This window comes from Rhinoderma darwinii, unplaced genomic scaffold, assembly GCF_050947455.1.
Source record: "Rhinoderma darwinii isolate aRhiDar2 unplaced genomic scaffold, aRhiDar2.hap1 Scaffold_4158, whole genome shotgun sequence".
In the NCBI taxonomy this organism is placed as follows: Eukaryota; Metazoa; Chordata; class Amphibia; order Anura; family Rhinodermatidae; genus Rhinoderma; species Rhinoderma darwinii.
This window is the reverse complement of record NW_027463720.1, coordinates 41453-58344: the sequence shown is the minus strand read 5'-3', so window position 1 is coordinate 58344 and position 16892 is coordinate 41453. Positions and strand designations below refer to the sequence as shown.

General features: G+C 38.2%; 4 non-coding genes across 4 annotated transcripts; all 4 read left to right on the top strand.

Annotated features, from left to right (window-relative positions):
- Nucleotides 1–11833: 11833 nt before the first annotated feature.
- Nucleotides 11834–11905, top strand: TRNAQ-CUG (transfer RNA glutamine (anticodon CUG)). Its single transcript has one exon. It is a non-coding gene; the product is annotated as a tRNA-Gln (tRNA).
- Nucleotides 11906–12522: 617 nt separating this feature from the next.
- TRNAQ-CUG (transfer RNA glutamine (anticodon CUG)) lies at nt 12523–12594 on the top strand. Its single transcript has one exon. It is a non-coding gene; the product is annotated as a tRNA-Gln (tRNA).
- Nucleotides 12595–15939: 3345 nt separating this feature from the next.
- On the top strand, nt 15940–16011 carry TRNAQ-CUG (transfer RNA glutamine (anticodon CUG)). Its single transcript has one exon. It is a non-coding gene; the product is annotated as a tRNA-Gln (tRNA).
- Nucleotides 16012–16628: 617 nt separating this feature from the next.
- TRNAQ-CUG (transfer RNA glutamine (anticodon CUG)) lies at nt 16629–16700 on the top strand. The gene has a single exon. It is a non-coding gene; the product is annotated as a tRNA-Gln (tRNA).
- The last annotated feature ends 192 nt before the right edge of the window (nt 16701–16892 follow it).

Below are 16892 nucleotides of genomic sequence, written 5' to 3'. Positions count from 1 at the left end.
TGCGGAAGATCATCTCGCTGTATCGGCATCCAGTCCTGTCGGTCAATCTTTTCCATACCGAGCTTTGACCAGGCTTTAGATAGGTCCTCCGGTGTCCTGATGGTGATCTGCCGACCCTCCTTCAGAATAGCCAGGCCAAACGGGAACAACCAGCGTATGGGTATTTTACGCAATCTCAGGGCTTCAGTCAGCAGTCAGGGGCTTCATCAGTCGTCGCTTGGCCAAGGTACTGGCCGCCAGATCTTGAAAGACCAGAATCTTGTTGTCATCAAGCGATAGGTCAGGGATCTTTCGCGCGTCTGAAAGAATGGCTGCCGTATCCAGATAATTAAGCAGGCCACATATAACATCTCTAGGGGGTTCATCCCGGGTCGGCTTGGGTCGCAGAGCGCGATGGGCTTGTTCAATAATAACCTTCTCCTGGCCCAAAATGCTAGTGAAAATGATCTTAACCGTGGGTAAAATCTCCTCCGTGGAAACCGTCTCCGGGATGCCCCTCAGCCTGATATTCTTCCGCCTGCTGCGGTTCTCCTGATCCTCAAGTTGCAGGTAAGTGTGATTCAAATGTGAAAACTGCGAGGACACAGCACTTTGTAATGCATCCTCCTGCTGGATAATGGCGGATTGGGTGTGCTCCAATATTGCCACTCTCTGCCCCACGTGTTGGATGTCTGCTTTAATGGAGGACAATTCCTTTAAGACTGGGGACATCGCGCTAGCCAGGGCTTTCTTCAGAAACGCTCTCGTAATAGGTAAAGGAGCAGACCCACTTCCGGCATCAGAGTGCGTGCAGGAACTTTCATCGTCTGAGTCGTCTCCCTGATTTCTCAGGCGCCATCTTGCCTTTCCCGGCCGGGGAGACATGTTTCTTGTGGAGGAACTTCTCCATCTCCGACTGCGCTTTACCGGCCCTGGAATCACTCGACTTGTCACGGCTCGTGCGGACCATCGTCGTGAAGAAAATCAGCCCTCCAGCCGTAGAAATATGTGTTTCTGTGAGGAGCGCCGGGATCAAGCAATCATCTCACTCAAGGTTAGCTCCGCCCCCCCCTACCCAGTGTTTTCTTATGTAGTTTGTAATGTATATTTCCTTCGCAAATGCATAACCTTACATTTTTCAATGTTAAACCTCATGTGCCGCTTCTATCCCCAAGCCCCTTTCTTCTCCATATTTATTTTGTAAGAGAATACTATCCTCCTTTGTGTTAATTACTTTACACAATTTAGGATCTACCTTTAAAATGTTAAGCTTACTGTGCAATTCATCTAACTGTGATTCAGTAGAACTATGGGGTTGTAGTTCTTGTCATGTAACCGCAACATAAAATAATTGTACATCATGGTGATCGTGCAGAAACTGTGCAAACACAATCATTGTGGAAGGGCGGCTGTGATTGACAGCCGACCTCCCACTGTAGAACTATACGAAGAGAAAAAGTACACGGCGCCACATAGTGCAATCATCCAAGGGTCATGGGAGAAATGATACTAGGGAAATGCACTCACCTAGACGGGTTATGCTGACCAGGCACAACGCTGTTGCAAGGTTTGGGGCGATCTCCATACAGAGCAACACTGCAGAGATGCGTGCACAGGAGACACACCCAAGGTGTGTAAGCCAGATCGAAGGTGTAGCTGCTGCCAAGGTCCAAGAGCCGGTGAATGGGAATTCACCGCTGGTGATGAGGTAAGAGAATGAGGAAAAAAAAAAAAAAAGGGACCAATGGAGGCGCTGCTATACCAGTTGAGGTTTTTATTAAATGAATAATTACAGGTGGCTACGCGTTTCGACGCAGGACTTGCGTCTTCATCAGGCCATGAACATCCAGAAAAACATCATATAGATATATATATATATACATGTCAGTGTTAAACCAAGGGCCAATCACAAGGGGGAAACAGGGAGGAGCCAAGGGAAACTCCTACAAAAAGAACGAAATCCTGCTGAGACAGCAAAAACGAATTAATTAATCCAATATATAAGAATTTAATAAATAAAACATGTATGTTAAATAGATTTAAAACGAACAAAAATGTGGAAAAATCTGTGAATGACACTGAACAGATGCTAAAAACCCACTTCGGGTTGGTATTTCACACATGAGGCGTATTAAACGGAAGCATTGTTATATATCCCAGGTGTAACTAATATTAGTATACCAATTTGGGATAAAATTAATAAAATTGATCTAATTAATAATATTAAAAACATTATTAATTCATTGACAGAAAAGGCAATAAAATCTAATTAACAGTTAGAGGAAAAAACCGGCAAATAGCAACCAATAGATATGCTATAAGAAAAAGAGTCATAGCTTGCTCAATCTATTGTGAACGAAAAAATCATATAATAATTTGATCTGATGATTCTAAATAAAAATCCTTAGGGTATAAACATTAAATCGATCATAAGGGACCAGAATACAAGAGTACGCTATGAGGAAAAAAGTAGTGGCGTTTTGGTTGTCATAACAACACCTGTCATATCGAATAGGTGTGTGGGAACTATATTAAATTGGAAAGCAATTTGTACTATATAAAAATATAAAAATACACTGATTGACACAGCAAATATGCATGAAACAATCTGTTCATACATGATGCCAAGAAAGTTGCGAAAGTTGAATAAGCCCGGCGAAATCTAATAGACCATTATAAAACCTATATTTGGTAAAAAATGGAAGTCAATTCATAAAAAATTGACTTATAAAGATCAATTCATAACAAATTGGTTTAAAAGTGTATATATATAATTGATCGTAAACGCGATCTAAACTCACCATAAAAACAAAGACGGCAGAATTATATCAAGAATTGAATAACATGTGAAATGATTAGATACTATAATTTCCAATTGAATTAAAATATATACGTAGAAACTTTATAACAAAAATCCAAATATATATTGCGGCAAATAAAAATAGCATTCCCGTGCTTGAAGGAAAAAATGTGAAACAATTATCCTATTTGTAAAAGAACAGCGAAATATTTGATCAATTAAGATCGGATATAAATTCTGATTTTGAGATATAAATTTTAATTTATTGTGGTGAATCTATATAGACTGGATAACTTTAGAAAAAAAGGATAATACGTTAATAGGAGACCAATACCAAACCCCGTTAATACAATGGCTGAGTGTATGATGGGGAGCTGGACAATTTGAATTTGGACCTAATCTAGAGAGGACTCAATAATGTCATTCAAGCCTTCAGGGTGCAGTGTACACAATTTATATATCCAATAGTTCTCATGCTGTTTCAAGCATAAGAATCTATTGGTGTTTGTTCAATCGGAGTGATGCTTATACAATCAAAATTACAATTATGTCTATATGAGCAATGTCTGGATATGCTTTGTTTAGAAAAACCTCTGCTGATATTTGACCTATGGTTGTTAATCCTATTACGTAGGGTTTGAGTAGTCCGTCCTATATATTGTAACTTGCCAGTACATTGTAGAAGGTAAATTACATATTCACTGCCACAGTTTAAAAAACTCTTAATATGAAATGATTCTGATGTTACTATAGAAATAAAATTTGTTGCTTTATGCGTGATATTGGGACAACACATACATCTAGGTTGTCCACAACGAAATGAGCCTAGAATAGGTGGTTGTAGTCTCGGAATGTATGGAGTGTCTTTATTCTGTAATTTATTTGGGGCTAATAAATTCTTGAGGGTTTTGGATCTTCTAAAAGTGACCTTCGGTAAAGGAGGAAGTGACCCCTTAAGAACCGGATCATTGCAAAGAATATGCCAGTGTTTGCAGATCTATTACCAGTGTTGAAAGACGTAATAAAATTATATTTATAATCAGACTGATCAGCTTTCTTCATCTCCACTACTTTTATACACTCTTCTTGAGTCATTTGAGTTGCTTTAGATTGTGCTCCTTCAATTAAACTAAACGGGAAATGCTTCTCCCTAAATCTATTCCTTAAAATCTGGCATTCATTTTTAAAATCATTTGGATTGGAGCAATTTTTTCTAATTCTCCGAAACTGTCCAAAAGGGACATTTCGGAGCCACGGGGGATAGTGGGCACTGGTGAAGTCTAGATAGCTATTAACATCCACTGATTTGAAGTGTGTTTTTGTTGTGAATGTATCACCATTTCTACTAATAGTCAGATCCAAAAAATCTATTTGTTCCTCAGAATATGTATACGTAAAATTCAAACCATAAGAATTTGTGTTTAAAAATTCAATGAAGGAGGAGGCAGAGGCCTCATCACCTCTCCAAATGAAAAACAAGTCGTCAATAAAACGTTTGTAAAAAAGTATGTTTTCACTAAATGGATGCTCACACAATATATGATTTTTCTCAAACATGCCCATATACAGGTTTGCATAAGAGGGAGCAAATCTAGAACCCATTGCGCATCCTTTGGTTTGCCGGTAATATTTGTTATCAAACATAAAAGTGTTGTGTTGTAAAATGAAATTAATACATTGTGTTAAAAAATTAATTTGTTCATTTGGTATGCGGACATCTGAAGATAAATAGTGGGAGATGGCTTGAATTCCCAAAGTATGTGGGATGTTGGAATATAATGCAAATACATCTGCTGTGAGAAAACTCACTTTGCTAAAATTATGACTACAATTAAAATCATTAAGGTCTCTGATGAGGTGTGATGAATCCTTGAGTAAAGAGGGTAACTCAAGGACAAAGGGCTGGAGGTGTAAGTCTATGAAGTGAGACAGATTGCTCGTGAGGGAACCTATACCAGAGATGATGGGACGAGCAGGTGGGGAAGAAATGGATTTGTGGATTTTCGGTAAATGGTATAAAAAAGGTGTGTTAGGAAATGGGACTGATAAAAACGTATTTTCTTTTTTTGATAATAGACCCTTGGTGAAGGCCGACCCAATAAATTGATTATACTCAACGAGATCAGATGGTATAGTATTATTCAACAATTTCTCATAGAAAGAGGCATCTGATAAAATTATATATGTCTCTTTGATGTATTCAGAACGGTCCTGGATAACAATACCCCCTCCTTTGTCGGCTGAACGTATCACAATCAAATTGTTTATTTTAAGAGATTTCAATGCCCTTCTTTCACAAGAAGAGAAATTGTCAGTTGCTAAATTGGGCTTTTCCAAAGATTTAAATTCGTTACCAACCAAAGTGGAAAATGTATCCAAATAAGGACCTCTATGGTGTAGAGGATAGAAAGATGATTTGGAGTGTACCTCCACCTGGACAGGTGGTGGTACAACTGAGGAGGACATATTGCCAGGAGGAACTGACAGAGGAACCACATTGGGTATTAACGAAAAATGTCTAAATAAGGTCAATTTCCTAATAAATCTATTCAAATCCATAAATAAGTTAAATCCATCAGGTATGGAGGTGGGGCAAAAGGACAACCCCTTGGATAAGAGAGCATTTTCATTATCCTTAAGAATATAGTTGGAAAGATTGAATAATTTTATTGTTTTGGTCTGTGTTTCTTTGGGAATTTGAACTGGTTTGGTGCGTCTATTTTTCCCACCTCTACATCCTCTATGTCTATTTCTAGCTTTCTTTTTGTTTACATTTTTTGAATTTTTGGGAAAAAGGCTGTTATTGCCTTAGATTTGGGGCTCTTTAGGTAAGGTAGAAGAAATTCCTCTGAATGGGAAATGGGAGTGACCGGAGGTACCGCGATATGTGGGGGAAGCCCTAAAAAAGAAACCGTGGACAGGGTGTTATCCATAAATTGTGACTGTTCATTGGGGTGGATGGTGGGTGGTATATATAATTGATTCGAACTGTCATTGATCGACTGTGTTTCATGTAGGGATAATTCTAATAAGGTTGAGGGAATGTGTGTTGTAACTGAAAAATCAATGGAATCATTGAACAGAGGGGATTGCATAGGTGACGAGGGAGGAGTATCGGGTATGAGATTGAGAAGTTTTAAATGAGCTTGGAGATCTGTAGATTTAAATGCATGTACTGGAATGGAACCTAAAGGGAAATTGGTGTTAGTGGGTATGTGTTTAGGATCTAAAATGACCTGGTTGGCAATTGCAGTGGGAGTCAAAGGTACCAAATTATTGGCAGCTTTAACTGGGATGGACGTGGATATGGTTTTAATAACTCCAAGCATAGGACCTCTATTTTTATAAAAGGTGCTATTTTTAATCTGTGCTCCCAACTTTGCGTTGGTGTCAACATGTCTGGAATGAACCTTATTAGCAGTAGTATCTAATGGTGTTTGTACAGTTTGGAAGGACTTTACGGACCTCCAGTCCCCTGATGTATTTGATAGGTAATCCTGTCTATCCCTTTTCAGTTTTTTTGTTTTTCTGGTAATTAAATCCTTTTCAAAGGCGTTTAATCTATATTTAGTTGATGACTACAGGCTAATAAAATCAGGATGTTCAAAATAAGCTTTGAGTTGTTCACAAATTAGTGCTATTTTGGAAGTCAGCAAATTACAACTGATCTGTCTCTTGGCAAGTAATAATTTTAGGAAGCCCATTGAGCAGTTTTTTGCATGGTCTAGCCAATTGTGACTAAATTGTGGATCATTTTGGTAAGGGGTATCAAATAATATTCTCAAACCCCTAGGTGCAATATTCTCAATAATATACATTTCCAAAAAATGACAATCAATATTTTGAAATGCTTCATCTTTCAAATTATTTTCAAGTGTGAGGTACAAGTCAGTCATTTCCTTTGTTTTTTCAATCGAGAAACCATTACTCACTATTGGAGGAGAATCGTCCAAAATATCCACACCGATGGAACTAGATATTAAATGCTCCCGGGAACGTTTCTTTCAGTAACAAAGTCCAACATTATGGAAAAACAGAAACGAAGACCACAACGGTAATCCCTTGTAAATAAAACGGCAAGGTGAATTTCCAATTCAATGTATGAATGAAAAAAGCGATGAGTGTCGATGATAACACAATATGTGTAGGCTGCCTGTGACGAGAAGATCTCAGATACAACTTGCAGAGGATCCCTCGATAACGGGAAGGTGGCTCACTGGGGATCTGCCACACCCCGATTGTAGAACTATACGAAGAGAAAAAGTACACAGCGCCACATAGTGCTATTATCCAAGGGTCATGGGAGAAATGATACTAGGGAAATGCATTCACCTAGACGGGTTATGCTGACCAGGCACAATGCTGTTGCAAGGTTTAGGGCGATCTCCATACAGAGCAACACTGCAGAGATGCGTGCACAGGAGACACACCCAAGGTGTGTAAGCCAGATCGAAGGTGTAGCTGCTGCCAAGGTCCAAGAGCCGTTGAATGGGAATTCACCGCTGGTGATGAGGTAAGAGAATGAGGAAAAAAAAAAAGTGACCAATGGAGGCGCTGCTATACCAGTCGAGGTTTTTATTAAATGAATAATTACAGGTGGCTACGCGTTTTGACGCAGGACTTGCGTCTTCATCAGGCCATGAACATCCAGAAAAACATCATATATATATATACATGTCAGTGTTAAACCAAGGGCCAATCACAAGGGGGAAACAGGGAGGAGACAAGGGAAACTCCTACAAAAAGAACGAAATCCTGCTGAGACAGCAAAAAGGAATTAATTAATCCAATATATAAGAATTGAATAAATAAAACATGTATGTTAAATAGATTTAAAACGAACAAAAATGTGGAAAAATTTGTGAATGACACTGAACAGATGCTAAAAACCCACTTCGGGTTGGTATTTGACACATGAGGCGTATTAAACGGAAGCATTGTTATATATCCCAGGTGTAACTAATATTAGTATACCAATTTGAGATAAAATTAATAAAAATGATCTAATTAATAATACCTCCCACTGTAACAGCTAAGATCAGGTGATTTGCACTATTTCACCTTCTTACACTTACTGTATGCATAGTAGAAATACCTACACTTGTATTTTTGTAGATGGTTCCATGTTGTGATGGTTAGCACTCTGGGCTTTGAATCCAGCAATCCAATTTATACTTCTTTACGAATGTGATCTTTTATATCTGATGTATTGTACTGATAGTGATTGTTGCCTGCCATACACATATTTTAACAAGATGTTGAAGTATTCCAACGTATTGTACAATATAATTAACAGCATATAGACAACTAAAAGTCTGTTTTCATGGCATGTGATGAAAATGCTGTCTCTACTTTCAGCTCAAAGGGTTTTCTCTATAAAGAGACCTTGGAAATTAGCAGGATCAACATTGTTGGTTTTCCACATGAATATTATTTAACTTTTTTTCTTTGCCTTGGCAGCAGCTGCCTGACACTGGTTACTACAGTTAAGTTTTCTATCAACTAAAATTGAATCTCATTGATTATCATTTTTCTTGTCAGTCTTACCCAGTGTTTTCTTATGTAGTTGGTAATGGTATATTTCCTTTGCAAACACATAACCTTACATTTTTCAATGTTAAACCTCATGTGCCGCTTCTATGCTCAAGCCCCTTTCTTATCCATATTTATTTTGTAAGAGAATACTATCCTCCTTTGTGTTAATTACTTTACACTATTTAGGATCTACATTTAAAATGTTAAGCTTACTGTGCAATTCATCTAACTGTGATTCAGTAGAACTATGGGGTTGTAGCTCTTGTCATGTAACCGCAACAGAAAATAATTGTACATCATGGTGATCATGTAGAAACTGTGCATGCACATCATAGTGGAAGGGCAGCTGTGATTGACAGCCGACCTCCCACTGTAACAGCTAAGATCAGGTGATTTGCACTATTTCACCTTCTTACACTCACTGTATCCTTAGTATAAATACTCACACTCATATCTTTGTAGATGGTTCCATGGTGTAATGGTTAGCACTCTGGGCTTTGAATACAGCAATCTGAGTTCAACGCTTGGTGGAACCTAGCCCAATTTATACTTCTTTACGATTGTGATACTTTATCACTGATGTATTGTACTGATAGTGATTGTTGCCTGCCATACACATATTTTAACAAGATGTTGGAGTATTCCAACGTATTGTACATCCGCCAATATAATTAACAGCATATAAACAACTAAAAGTCTGTTTTCATGGCAAACATGATTACAGTACAGGAAAGTTGTCCTGCAGCGAGGCAGGGACTCCTAGCATCGTACATAAGTATGATGCTAGGAGCCCGGCTCCCTGCACTGTGTTCGGTCCGGTACTTGCGGCTAAAATACGTCCGTCAATTACGGACGTAATTAGTGTGTGTGCACATACCCTAACAGCTAAGATCAGGTAATTTGCACTATTTCACCTTCTTACTCACACTTGTATCTTTGTAGATGGTTCCATGGTGTAATGGTTAGCACTCTGGGCTTTTAATCCAGCAATCCAAGTTCAACGCTTGGTGAAACCTATCCAAATGTATACTTCTTTATGAATGTGACCCTTTATCACTGATGTATTGTACTGATAGTGATTGTTGCCTGCCATACACATATTTTAACAAGATGTTGGAGTATTCCAACGTCTTGTACATCCGCTAATATAATTGACAGCATATAAACAACTAAAAGTCTGTTTTCTTGGCATGTGATGAAAATGCTGTCTCTACTTTCAGCTCAAAGGGTTTTCTCTATTAGTAGGATCAACATTGTTGGTTTTCCACATGGAATTTATTTAACTTTTTTTTTTGCCTTGGCAGCAGCTGCCTGACACTGATTACTACAGTTAAGTTTTCTATCAACTAAAACTGAATCGCATTGATTATCATTTTTCTTGTCAGTTTTACCCAGTGTTTTCTTATATAGTTTGTAAAGGTATGTTTCCTTCGCAATTGCCTTTCCTTACATTTTTCAATGTTAAACCTCATGTGCCGCTTCTATGCTCAAGCCCCTTTCTTCTCCATATTTAGTTTGTAAGAGAATACTATCCTCATTTGTGTTAATAGGATCTGCCTTTATAATGTTATGCTTACTGTGCATTTCATCTAAGGGTATGTGCACACACACTATTTATGTCCGTAATATACGGACGTATTTCGGCAGCAAGTACCGGACCGAACACAGTGCAGGGAGCCGGGCTCCAAGCATCATACTTATGTACGATGCTAGGAGTCCCTGCCTCGCTGCAGGACAACTGTCACGTACTGAAAACATGATTACAGTACGGGACAGTTGTCCGGCAGCGAGGCAGGGACTCCTAGCGTCGTACATAACTATGATGCTAGGAGCCCGGCTCCCTGCACTGAGTTCGGTCCGGAACTTGCGGCCGAAATACGTCCGTATATTACGGACGTAATTAGTGTGTGTGCACATACCCTAACTGTGATTCAGTAGAACTATGGGGTTGTAGCTCTTGTCATGTAACCGCAATAGAAAATAATTGTACATCATGGTCATCGTGCAGAACCCGTGCAAGCACAATCATTGTGGAAGGGCAGCTGTGATTGACAGCTGACCTCCCACTGTAACAGCTAAGATCAGGTGGTTAGCACTATTTCACCTTCTTACACTCACTGTATCCTTAGTAGAAATACTCACACTCATATTTCTTATAGATGGTTCCATGGTGTAATGGTTAGCACAGGGTTTGTTTAAATGGCACAATGGCAACAAGGTTTGTTTACATTTTTTATAATAAATGATTGGGAGCCCATCTGGTCCAGGGCTTTTCCCATTTGGTATGGTCCCTAATATTTTGTCCAGTTCCTGTAGCGTAAACGGAGCAAGCAATGCTGATTGCTCCTCTTCAGTCAAGGAAGGGGCATCTATGGAATGTAAGTAGTTACTTATAGCTTCTGTGTGTGAAACCTGGCTATTCGGGGCAGATTTTTTTTATGGTTATATAGCTCAGAGTAGTATTTCCGGAATTCCCGTGCTATGAGGTCAGTCTCAGTGAACTTACTATGTAATTCCACTTTTATAGTGGAGATGAGGGTTTTCCCACTTTGTTGTTTGAGAAGGTTCAACATCATCCTATTCCCCTTGTCTCCATGAGCATATGTTTTATATTTGAGTAGTTGGAGTGATTTAGCAGATCTTACATTGAGGATGTTTTTAAGTTGCTGTCTAAGGTGTTGGAGTTCTGTCTGAACTGAGTCCAAACGCAATCTTTTATGTACATTTTCTATGGAGGATATTTTGCCCAACACCTCATCTATGAGTTGCGACCTCTTCCGCTTTACCCGTGAAACTAGGGCAATAAGTTCCCCTCTTACAAATGTTTTGTGTGCCTCGCAGAGGAGAGGTTTTGAAATAAGGGGGTCATCATTAAATGTAAAGAACTCCTTCATTTTATTTTCTATGGAATTTACATCTTTAGAGTTTTCTAAGAGCGTATCATTAAGTCTCCAGTTCCATCCTCTAACAGGCAACTGCTTTAAGGTGAACTTAACAGAGACCCGAGCGTGATCTGAGATTGTAATGTTCCCTATCGAGGATGATGCCACCTGGGGCAGATGCTTTTCTGGCAAAAATAAATAATCTAAGCATTGATACAAGTCATGTGGAGTTGAATAGAAGTAGTAATCCTTCCCAGTCGGATGATGGAAGCCGTGGAGCCGTCAGAGTCTTCATCTCTAGTATCGTCTGCTTGGCGCTCCAGCACCATCTTGGAAGGAAACTACAGCTTTTTCCGAAGAATTTTATCCATGTCGGGTTGATTTTTCCCCTGTTGAGCAGGACCCGGGGAATCCTTGTACTTGTCATTCGAAGGTTTTACCATGATATTGCAAAATTACTGCCTAGAAGCTGTAGTTTCTGTATATGAAGTGAGGAGCTCACGAGTTAAGCGTCCATCCCAATGCGCGGTAACTCCGCCCCCCCGGGAGGTCGATTTTGATTGATAGCCGACCTGTTATTGTAATTACACGTACTGCCTGTTTAGTAGAAATATCCAAACTGCACTCTATTGTCAAGGGTTCCATGGTGTAATGGTTAGCACTCTGGACTCTGAATCCAGGAATCCGAGTTCAACTCTCGGTGGGACCTTGCCACAGTTTACTTCCTTCTTAGTGTAATCCTTTTTCAATGAGGTATTGTATTGATAGTGATTGTTGTATGCCATAAACACGATTTAACAACAAAAAAAAAGTGATAATATTCTCTCGTAGAAATAATTACACCAATGTAATTGAGGGCATATAAAATTAACAAATTTAAAGAGTCTTTTTATGCAATGTAATGCAAACACTGGCTCTACTTCCAGCTCGTAGTGTGTTCAGTACAGACAGACCTTGGAAATTAGTAATATCCACATTGTAGATTATCCAAATGGAAACTAATTTACAGTCTTTTTGCCTTGGCAGTAGCTGCCTGACACTGGTTACAACAGTTAAGTTTTCAGTCAACTGAAATTCATAATTTCATTTCCCAGTTTTTTCCCATTGAGTTGTTAATAGTATTTTCCCTTTCCAAATGCAGGGTTCTAGCTTTTGTTATATAACCGCAATAGAAAATAATTGTACATCTTGGCGATCATGCAGGCACAGAAGCTATGCCCTCTTGATTATTGTGGGAGGTCGATTTTGAATGATAGCCGACCTGTTATTGTAATTACACGTACTGCCTGTTTAGTAGAAATATCCAAACTGCCCTCTATTGTCAAGGGTTCCATGGTGTAATGGTTAGCACTCTGGTCTCTGAATCCAGCAATCCGAGTTCAACTCTCGGTGGGACCTTGCCACAGTTTACTTCCTTCTTAGTGTAATCCTTTTTCAATGAGGTATTGTATTGATAGTGATTGTTGTACGCCATAAACACGATTTAACAACAAAAAAAAAGTGATAATATTCTCTCGTAGAAAAAATTAAACCAATGTAATTGAGAGCATATAAAATTAACAAATTTAAAGAGTCTTTTTATGGCATGTAATGCAAACACTGGCTCTACTTCCAGCTCGTAGGGTGTTCAGTACAGACAGACCTTGGAAATTAGTATGATCCACATTGTAGATTATCCAAATGGAAACTAATTTACAGTCTTTTTGCCTTGGCAGTAGCTGCCTGACACTGGTTACAACAGTTAATTTTTCAGTCAACTGAAATTCATAATTTCATTTCCCAGTTTTTTCCTATTGAGTTGTTAATAGTATTTTCCCTTTCCAAATGCAGGGTTCTAGCTTTTGTTATATAACCGCAATAGAAAATAATTGTACATCTTGGTGATCATGCAGGCACAGAAGCTATGCCCTCTTGATTATTGTGGGAGGTCGATTTTGAATGATAGCCGACCTGTTATTGTAATTACACGTACTGCCTGTTTAGTAGAAATATCCAAACTGCACTCTATTGTCAAGGGTTCCATGGTGTAATGGTTAGCACTCTGAATCCAGCAATCTGAGTTCAACTCTCGGTGGGACCTTGACACAGTTTAATTCCTTCTGAGTGTAATCCTTTTTCAATGAGGTATTGTATTGATAGTTATTGTTGTACGCCATAAACAAGATTTAACAACAAAAAAAATGTGATAATATTCTCTCGTAGAGATAATTAAACCAATGTAATTGAGGGCATATAAAATTAACAAATTTAAAGAGTCTTTTTATGGCATGTAATGCAAACACTGGCTCTACTTCCAGCTCGTAGGGTGTTCAGTACAGACAGACCTTGGAAATTAGTATTATCCACATTGTAGATTATCCAAATGGAAACTCATTTACAGTCTTTTTGCCTTGGCAGTAGCTGCCTTACACTGGTTACAACAGTTAAGTTTTCAGTCAACTGAAATTCATAATTTCATTTCCCATTTTTTTCCCATTGAGTTGTTAATAGTATTTTCCCTTTCCAAATGCAGGGTTCTAGCTTTTGTTATATAACCGCAATAGAAAATAATTGTTCATCTTGGTGATCATGCAGGCACAGAAACTATGCCCTCTTGATTATTGTGGGAGGTCGATTTTGAATGGTAGCCAACCTGTTATGGTAATTACACGTATTGCCTGTTTAGTAGAAATATCCAAACTGCACTCTATTGTCAAGGGTTCCATGGTGTAATGGTTAGCACTCTGAATCCAGCAATCCGAGTTCAACTCTCGGTGGGACCTTGCCACAGTTTAACTCCTTCTGAGTGTAATCCTTTTTCAATGAGGTATTGTAATGATAGTAATTGTTGTACGCCATAAACACGATTTAACAACAAAAAAAAAGTGATAATATTCTCTAGTAGAGATAATTAAACCAATGTAATTGAGGGCATATAAAATTAACAAATTTAAAGAGTATTTTTATGGCATGTAATGCAAACACTGGCTCTACTTCCAGCTCGTAGTGTGTTCAGTACAGACAGACCTTGGAAATTAGTATTATCCACATTGTAGATTATCCAAATGGAAACTAATTTACAGTCTTTTTGCATTGGCAGTAGCTGCCTGACACTGGTTAAACCAGTTAAGTTTTCAGTCAACTGAAATTCATAATTTCATTTCTCAGTTTTTTCCCATTGAGTTGTTAATAGTATTTTCCCTTTCCAAATGCAGGGTTCTAGCTTTTGTTATATAACCGCAATAGAAAATAATTGCACATCTTGGTGATCATGCAGGCACAGAAGCTATGCCCTCTTGATTATTGTGGGAGGTCGATTTTGAATGATAGCCGACGTGTTATTGTAATTACACGTACTGCCTGTTTAGTAGAAATATCCAAACTGCACTCTATTGTCAAGGGTTCCATGGTGTAATGGTTAGCACTCTGAATCCAGCAATCCGAGTTCAACTCTCGGTGGGACCTTGCCACAGTATAATTCCTTCTGAGTGTAATCCTTTTTCAATGAGGTATTGTATTGATAGTGATTGTTGTACGCCATAAACACGATTTAACAACAAAAAAAATGTGATAATATTCTCTCGTAGAGATATATAAACCAATGTAATTGAGGGCATATAAAATTAACAAATTTAAAGAGTCTTTTTATGGCATGTAATGCAAACACTGGATCTACTTCCAGCTCGTAGGGTGTTCAGTACAGACAGACCTTGGAAATTAGTATTATCCACATTGTAGATTATCCAAATGGAAACTCATTTACAGTCTTTTTGCCTTGGCAGTAGCTGCCTGATACTGGTTACAACAGTTAAGTTTTCAGTCAACTGAAATTCATAATTTCATTTCTCAGTTTTTTCCCATTGAGTTGTTAATAGTATTTTCCCTTTCCAAATGCAGGGTTCTAGCTTTTGTTATATAACCGCAATAGAAAATAATTGTACATCTTGGTGATCATGCAGGCACAGAAGCTATGCCCTCTTGATTATTGTGGGAGATCGATTTTGAATGATAGCCGACCTGTTATTGTAATTACACGTACTGCCTGTTTAGTAGAAATATCCAAACTGCACTCTATTGTCAAGGGTTCAATGGTGTAATGGTTAGCACTCTGAATCCAGCAATCCGAGTTCAACTCTCGGTGGGACCTTGCCACAGTTTAATTCCTTCTGAGTGAAATCCTTTTTCAATGAGGTATTGTATTGATAGTTATTGTTGTACGCCATAAACACGATTTAACAACAAAAAAAATGTGATAATATTCTCTCGTAGAGATAATTAAACCAATGTAATTGAGGGCATATAAAATTAACAAATTTAAAGAGTATTTTTATGGCATGTAATGCAAACACTGGCTCTACTTCCAGCTCGTAGTGTGTTCAGTACAGACAGACCTTGGAAATTAGTATTATCCACATTGTAGATTATCCAAATGGAAACTAATTTACAGTCTTTTTGCCTTGGCAGTAGCTGCCTGACACTGGTTACAACAGTTAAGTTTTCAGTCAACTGAAATTCATAATTTCATTTCTCAGTTTTTTCCCATTGAGTTGTTAATATTATTTTCCCTTTCCAAATGCAGGGTTCTAGCTTTTGTTATATAACCGCAATAGAAAATAATTGTACATCTTGGTGATCATGCAGGCACAGAAGCTATGCCCTCTTGATTATTGTGGGAGGTCGATTTTGAATGATAGCCGACGTGTTTTTGTAATTACACGTACTGCCTGTTTAGTAGAAATATCCAAACTGCACTCTATTGTCAAGGGTTCCATGGTGTAATGGTTAGCACTCTGGACTCTGAATCCAGCAATCCGAGTTCAACTCTCAGTGGGACCTTGCCACAGTTTAATTCATTCTGAGTGTTATCCTTTTTTAATGAGGTATTGTATTGATAGTGATTGTTGTACGCCATAAACACGATTTAACAACAAAAAAAATGTGATAATATTCTCTTGTAGAGATAATTAAACCAATGTAATTGAGAGCATATGAAATCAACAAATTTAAAGAGTCTTTTTATGGCATGTAATACAAACACTGGCTCTACTTCCAGCTCGTAGTGTGTTCAGTACAGACAGACCTTGGAAATTAGTATTATCCACATTGTAGATTATCCAAATGGAAACTAATTTACAGTCTTTTTGCCTTGGCAGTAGCTGCCTGACACTGGTTACAACAGTTAAGTTTTCAGTCAACTGAAATTCATAATTTCATTTCTCAGTTTTTTCCCATTGAGTTGTTAATATTATTTTCCCTTTCCAAATGCAGGGTTCTAGCTTTTGTTATATAACCGCAATAGAAAATAATTGTACATCTTGGTGATCATGCAGGCACAGAAGCTATGCCCTCTTGATTATTGTGGGAGGTCGATTTTGAATGATAGCCGACGTGTTTTTGTAATTACACGTACTGCCTGTTTAGTAGAAATATCCAAACTGCACTCTATTGTCAAGGGTTCCATGGTGTAATGGTTAGCACTCTGGACTCTGAATCCAGCAATCCGAGTTCAACTCTCAGTGGGACCTTGCCACAGTTTAATTCATTCTGAGTGTTATCCTTTTTTAATGAGGTATTGTATTGATAGTGATTGTTGTACGCCATAAACACGATTTAACAACAAAAAAAATGTGATAATATTCTCTTGTAGAGATAATTAAACCAATGTAATTGAGAGCATATGAAATCAACAAATTTAAAGGGTCTTTTTATGGCATGTA